At 41.0% G+C, this 7,734-nt stretch overlaps 1 protein-coding gene across 6 annotated transcripts in view; it reads right to left on the bottom strand.

The window, feature by feature from the left end:
• Window positions 1–7,734, bottom strand: part of ARMC2 (armadillo repeat containing 2) — a 156,680-nt gene that overhangs the window by 83,337 nt on the left and 65,609 nt on the right. The window lies entirely within an intron of this gene.

The following is a 7,734-nucleotide window of genomic DNA, read 5'->3' as shown; positions in this document are numbered from 1 at the left end:
TCTGCCACACATAGCATTTTGCACTGAGGCAAAAAAGTTACATTTTAATCTGACTGGAGAACTTTCCTTATCTCCTACATGGCAAACGTTAAGCAGAATTTCTTGCAACAACAGCTTTCTTCCTGCCACTCTAACATAAAGGTCAAATTTGTGTAGTGACTCATAGTTGTCCTTTAGACAAATTCTCCCACCTCAACGGTTGATTTTTGTAGCTCCTCCAGAGTTACCATGGGCCTCTTGGTTGCTTCTCTGATTTTCTCTTTGCACGGCCTTGTACTGTCAGGACTGTGGTTGTTCCATATTCTTTCCATTTTCTGATGGATTTTATGATGCTCAGTGAGATGTTAAAATCTTTTTTTATAACTTAACCCAGCTTTGTACTTCTCCACAACTTTATCCTGACCTGTTTGCTAAGCTCCTGGGTCTCCATGCTGCTGTTTGTTCAGTAATGCTCTCTAACAAACTCTGTGATGCCTTCACATAACAGGGGTATTTGTACTAAGATTAAGGGGGGAAATTTATCAAGTGTAGTGTGGGTGAACAATTTGTCTACGCTTTTAATTTGTGTGGTAGTAATGTGTACATCACATTTATTAAATGGCTGCATATGTGATGAATATGGCGCTAGTACAAATTTATTTAAAATTAAAATTTAGTAAACCACTATACATGGTTCCTTGTCTGAAACTTTTTCACCTGTTGCACCAAAATGTTTGGCTTTGTTAGCCAGGTCTAGGCTGGTGTAGATTTGCAATAAGGGTTTTGCGACAAACTGTGCGACTTTCCACCTAAATTCACACGATAAAGTTATGACTACTGTAAAAAACTACTTGATTCTGACATCCCTACACAATCATGAGAAAACAGTCTACATAAAAAAATTTTTTTTTTTAAAGGCCCAAAGATATACCGTAATAACTGCGACAAATTTTGAGCACAAATATAGTCTAGAGTTGTGAAGGCAACTGTTCACACCAGATCTTTGTTAGGGGTTTCACAGTAAAGGGGGTGATTATATATGCACTCAAAATGTTTCAGATCTTTATTTGTAAATAATTTTGAAATTCATGCAATATCCCCCTTCCAAATGATAGACTATTCTCTGTTAGGCTATTGCATAAAACTGCACTGAAATAAATTTGAATCTGTGGATATGCCGTAACAAATGTGAATATAATGTAAGGCACTGTATATAATCATAATTTGCAATTTAAAAAGGGAATGTTAACTTATTACAACTTTAGTGGTAGAAAACAAGAAAATGTAATAACTGTTAAACAGTTTAATTTTTTTAAATTTTTTTTTTTTTAGGTATTTATTGTTTAACATAATCTAAAATCTTACAGTCACCAAGAGACAAGAGTTGCCCTGGATGTGCTTTGGCAAATAAAAAAGGCATTCTATTTATCAAACACAATGCATCTGGAAAGTCAGACCCTTTCACTTTTTCACATTTTGTTTATGATGAGGCTTTGTGCTAAGATTAAAAATGTTTTTCAAGTCTCCCCCCCCCCATCATTTTGTGCTCAATACCCCATAATAAAGTGTAAATAGAAGATTAGAAATCTTTGCTAATTAATTGAAAAGAAAACACTGCAATATTGCATTAATGTAAGTACTTGGACCCTTTAGGCCATGTTCACACACTGTAAAAATAAATAAATAAATAAAAAAAAGGCTTTAAATGGCAAACTGCACTGCATCTGTTTATATAGCCATAAATTACCAAAAATCCATCTGTTAAAATCCATCTGTTACGGTAATTTTATTTATTTATTTATTTTTTGACAGTGTGTGAATATGATCCCTTTTCACCTGCACTAAACCCAATATACTGGATTACAGTGCGGGTATACAGCTTTATAAAGAAGAGTCACTTAATTATGTTCAGTATATGCAGAGTTCTGGGACTGCAATCTTCCTGCTGCATTGCACTCCAGCACACAATGTAGGCAGGAAGCCATCTTAACCAGCTCTCCTGCCTCCTCCGTATTCTCCTTCCACCTCACCCACGATTAATATGCTAATGAATGCTACAAGGAAGCGCACAGAGAGCAGAGTTCTTATCTGTGGCTTTTATTAGCATATTAATGATGAGGGCGGGGTGGACTAAGAATATGGAGGAAATAATTCTCCAATCCCCTTCTGGGAGGGAAAACCCCCCTTCCGGGGAACAATACCCTAACTAATAACACAATTAAAAATTAACTTTTATTCTTGTTTATTAAAAGATCATAGAAAATGTGAAAATTAAATGTAGCGATTTAAAACTTTCAGGAAATACAGCGCGTCTTCTATTAAATGCCCACTAGGAGCTGCACATTAGTTGTGGAGCTATCCTATTTCTCACTATGCTGGGTCTCTACCACTGCATAGTAGCTCCACACTCTGACACAGGCTTTATTCCTGTCTAAAATGTGTAGAATCTGCTCTAACGTTTCGTTTGTGAACAAACTTCTTCAAAGAGCTGCCTAATATGGCGTTCAGCGTGCTGACAATGTCTTTTATAACCTTGCATCGGCGCATCACTTCCGAAGCGCCGGTGAAGGGCTGTGATCCAATCAGGCTATGGTTGGCGTTACGGATGTTACGGAACGCCAACCATAGCCTGATTGGATTACAGCCTGATTGGATCACAGCCCTTCAACCCCCACGTGCAAATGACCCCTGGGTCATGCGGGTCTCCGGTGACCCGATATATAAGGGGGATTGGGGTTGTATAAGACACCCACAATCCCCCTGAAGGGATAAGAGTGAGGTGGCAGGGGTGCCACCCCTCCTATCCCTGCTATTGGTCGTCTAGAAGAGACGACCAATAGCAGATCGGCGGCGGGCAGAACAGGGAAACCGACGAGGACCAGCACCGAAGGTCCACTTACCCATCGGCAGAAGAGGATGGCGATGCGGCTCCCTGGATCCTATGGAAGCCGTTGAGTTGCCTAGCAACATCTGGAGGGCTACAGTTTGAGACCACTATAAAGTGGTCTCTCAACTGTAGCCCTCCAAATGTTGCAAAACTACAACTCCCAGCATGCCCAGACAGCTGTTTGCTGTGTGAGCATGCAGGTATTTGTAGTTTTGCAACAGCTGGAGGGCTACAGTTAGGAGATCACTGTGCAGTGGTCTCTAAACTGTAGCCCTCCAGATGATGAAAAACTGCAAATACCAGCATGCCCAAACAGCAAACGGCTGTCTCCGCATGCTGGGAGTTGTAGTTGCGTACCTCCAGCTGTTGCATAACTACATCTTCCAGCATGCCCTTAGGCGATCAGTACATGCTGGGAGTTGTAGTTTTGCAACAGCTGGAGGCACACTGGTTGGAAAATACTGAGTTAGGTAACAGAACCTAACTGAAGGTTATCCAACCAGTGTGCCTCCAGCTGTTGCAAAAGTACAACTTCAAGCATGCACGGTCTGTCAGTACATGCTGGGAGTTGTAGTTTTGAAACAGCTGGAGGTTTGCCCCCCCCCCCCCATGTGAATGTACAGGGTACATTCACACTCGCGGGTTTACAGTGAGTTTCCTGCTTCAAGTTTGAGCTGTGGCAAATTGTTCACCGAAGTGCAAACTCCTAGCGGGAAACTCACTGTAGACTTCCGCCAGTGCGAATGTACCCGAAAAACACTACACTAACACATGTAAAGGGTAAAGCCTTACATATACACCCCCTTACACTGTCCCCCGCCCCCAATAAAAATGAAAAACGTATTGTATGGCAGTGTTTCAAAAACTGAGCATCCAGCTGTTGCAAAACAAATCCCAGCATTTCCGGACAGCCACTGACTGTCCAGGCATGCTGGGGGGTTTAGCAACAGCTGGAGGCACCCTGTTTGGGAATCACTGGCCTAGAATACCCCTATGTCCACCCCTATGCAATCCCTAATTTAGTCCTCAAATGCACATGGCGCTCTCTCACTTCAGAGCCCTGTCGTATTTCAAGGAAACAGTTTAGGGCCACATATGGGGTATTTCCGTACTCTGGAGAAATTGCGCTACAATTTTTTTTGGGGGGGGGCTTTTTCTCCTTTTACCCCTTATGAAAAGGAAAAATTTCGGGGCTACACCAGCCTGTTAGTGTAAAAAAAATTTAAATGTTTACACTAACATGCTGGTGTTGCCCCATACTTTTTATTTTCACAAGCGGTAAAAAGAAAAAAAAAGGACCCCCATTGTTTGTAACGCAATTTCTCCTGAGTACGGAAATAACCCATATGTGTGCGTAAAATGCTCTGTGGGCGCACAACAAGGCTCAGGAGTGAGAGCGCACTATGTACATTTGAGGCCTAAACTGGTGATTTGCACAGGGGTGACTGATTTTACAGCAGTTCTGACAAAACGCAAAAAAATAAATACCCACATGTGACCCCATTTTGGAAACTACACCCCTCATGGAACATAACAAGGGGTATAGTGAGCCTTAACACCCCACAGGTGTTTGACGAATTTTCGTTAAAGTTTGATGGGAAAAAAAAAAAATTTCACTAAAATGCTGTTTTCCATTTTCATTTTCACAAGGGAAAATAGGAAAAGAGCCCCTCAAAATTTGTAACCCCATTTCTTCTGAGTAAGAACATACCCCATATGTGGATGTAAAGTGCTCTGCTGGCACACTACAATGCTCAGAAGAGAAGGAGCGCCATTGGGATTTTGGAGAGATAATTTGTCCGGAATTGAAGGCCATGTGTGTTTACAAAGCCCCCATAGTGCCAGAACAATGGACCCCCCCCCAAATGTGACCCCATTTTGGAAACTACACCCCTCATGTAATTGATAAGGGGTATGGTGAGCATTTACACCCCACAGTTGTCCGACAGATTTTTTTTTTATTTTTCATTTGCACAGCCCACTGTTCCAAAGATCTGTCAAACGCCAGTGGGGTGTAAATGCTCACTGCACCCCTTATTAAATTCTGTGAGAGGTGTAGTTTCCAAAATGGGGTCACATGTGGGGGGGGTCCACTGTTCCAGCACCACAGGGGGGTCTTTGTAAACGCACATGGCCCCTGACTTCCATTCCAAACAAATTCTCTTTCCAAAAGCTCAATGGCGCATTGTAGTGTGCCAGCAGAGCACTTGACGTCCAGACATGGGGTATTTCCATACTCAGAAGAAATGGTGTTACAAATTTTGGGGGTCATTTTCTCCTATTACCCTATGTAAAAATTTAAAAATCTGGGGGGAAAAACTGCATTTTAGTAAAAAAAAAAACATTTTTTTTTTTCATTTAAACATCCAAATTTAACAAAAAGTGGTCAAACAGCTGAGAGGTGTTAAGGCTCCCTGTACCCCTTGTTACGTTCCTTAAAGGGTTTAGTTTCCAAAATAGTATGCCATGTGTTTGTTTGTTTTTTGCTGTTCTGGCACCATAGGGGCTTCCAAATTCGACATGCCCCCAAAATCCATTTCAGCAAAATTTGCTTTCCAAAAGCCAAATGTGACTCCTTCTCTTCTGAGCATTTTAGTTCGCCCGCAGTGCATTTTACGTCCACACATGGGGTATTTCCATACTCAGAGATGGGGTTACAAATTTGGAGGGGCATTTTTTCCCATTACCCTTTCTAAAAATGGTAAATTTGGGGGAGAAAATGCACTTTAGTGAAGAATTTTTTATTTTATTTACACATCCGAGTTTAACGAAAAGTCGTCAAACACCTGTGGGGTGTTAAGGTTCACTGGACCCCTTGTTACCTGCCTTGACGGGTGTAGTTTCAAAAATGGTATGCCATGTGGGGGGGTTTTCTGCTGTTGTGGCACCATAGGGGCTTTCTAAATGTGACATCCCCCCAAAAAAAAACATTTCAGAAAAACTCTCTCCAAAATCACATTGTCGCTCCTTCCCTTCTGAGCCCTCTACTGCGCCCGCCGAACACTTGACATACACATATGAGGAATTTCCTTACTCGGGAGAAATTGGGTTACGAATTTTCAGAGGATTTTTCTTCTTTTACTCCATGTAAAAATTTAAAAACTGGGTCTACAAGAACATGAGAGTGTAAAAAATGAAGATTTGGAATTTTCTCCTTCACTTTGCTGCTATTCCTGTGAAACACCTAAAGGGTTAACACACTTACTGACTGCCATTTTGAATACTTTGAGGGGTGCAGTTTTTATAATGGGGTCAATTATGGGGTATTTCTAATAAGAAAGCCAATCCACTTCCACTTCCAATCCACTTCAAACCTGAACTGGTCCATGAAAAATTCAGATTTAGAAAATTTTGTGAAAAATTGGAAAATTGCTGCTGGACTTTGAAGCCCTCTGATGTCTTCCAAAAGTAAAAACATGTCAACTTTATGATGCAAACATAAAAGTAGACATATTGTATTTGTGAATCAAAATATAATTTATTTGGAATGTCTATTTCCCTTACAACCAGAGAGCTTTAAAGTTAGAAAAATGCAAAAGAAATTATGCAAGTATCGACAACATTTTACCACTAACATAAAGTAGAATATGTCACGGAAAAATAATCTCGGAATCAGAATGAAAAATAAATGCATCCCAGAGTTATTAATGCTTTAAGTGACAGTGGTCAGATGTGCAAAAAACGCACTGGTCCTTAAGGCCAAAATGGGCCTGGTCCTTAAGGGGTTATAAAGTTGTTTACCCGCACTAAAACCCAGTATATTGGGTTTAGTGTGGGTGAACAGGGTGTCAGATTCTCCCAGAAATTATAGTTTCCAGTCTTCTTGGGTATGATGCCTGGATTTCAAGATTTTCTGCAAATTCTCTGCAGATCCTCTTAAGCTCTGTTAGGTTGGATGGGGACTGTCTGGGGACAACCATTTTCAGATCTTTTCAGAGATGTTCGATTGGGTTTGAGTTAGGGATATGGTTGAGCTACTCAAGGACGTTCACAGAGCTGTGCCTAAGCCACTCCTGTGTCGTCTTGGTTCTGTGCTTAGGGTCATTGTCTTGTTGGAAAGTAACCCTTCAGCCCAAACTGTGGTTCAAAGCACTCTAAGTCAGGTTTTCATTCAGCATTCCCTCAACTCTGACTGCTCATCTTATCACAGTGGCTGAAAAACACCCTCAAAGCATGATGCTACCACCATTATGCTTCACTGTACAGATGGTATGGTATTAGTCAGGTGATGAGCAGTGTCTGGTTTTCTTCAGACTTGCAGCTTAGTATTAAGGCCAAAAAGTTCAATCTTTAGTTTCTTACAGTCTGTGAAACCCAGGCAGGCTTTTATGTGTCTTTTATTCAGAAAAGGCCAGTCTGCCATAAAGTCCGTAAAGATTGGTGGAGTGCTGCAGTAATGAATGACCTTCTACATGTTTCTTCCATCATTTGGTGGGATAGCCAGCTCTAGTAAGAGCCCTGGTTGTTTCAAACTTCTTGCATTTAAGAAATATGGAGGCCACTGTGCTCTTTCAGTGCAGCAGAAATATTTGTGTACCCTTCTCTAGATCTGTGCCTCCACACAATCCGGTCTCTGAGCTCTAAAGCAGTTCTTTCCTACTCATGGCTTGGTTTTTTCACTTATATGCATTGTCAGCTGCAAGACCTTATATAGACAGGGGTGTGTCTTTCCAAATTATGCCCAATCAACTGACCTCAGCACAGGTGGATTTAAATTAAGGTGTTCACATGCTTCAAAGATTATCAAAAATTTCAAGTGTTAAATAGTCTGAATACTTTTGCCTGTGTGGAATGTTAGTTTTTCCTTATTAATAAAGTGTAAAGTTTCAACATGCTCCTTATGGGGTACGTGAGTGCAGATTAACAAA

Source organism: Hyla sarda, chromosome 3 (assembly GCF_029499605.1).
Source record: "Hyla sarda isolate aHylSar1 chromosome 3, aHylSar1.hap1, whole genome shotgun sequence".
Lineage (NCBI taxonomy): Eukaryota > Metazoa > Chordata > Amphibia > Anura > Hylidae > Hyla > Hyla sarda.
Note: the sequence above shows the minus strand (reverse complement) of the source record. Positions and strands in the feature narration are given on the sequence as shown.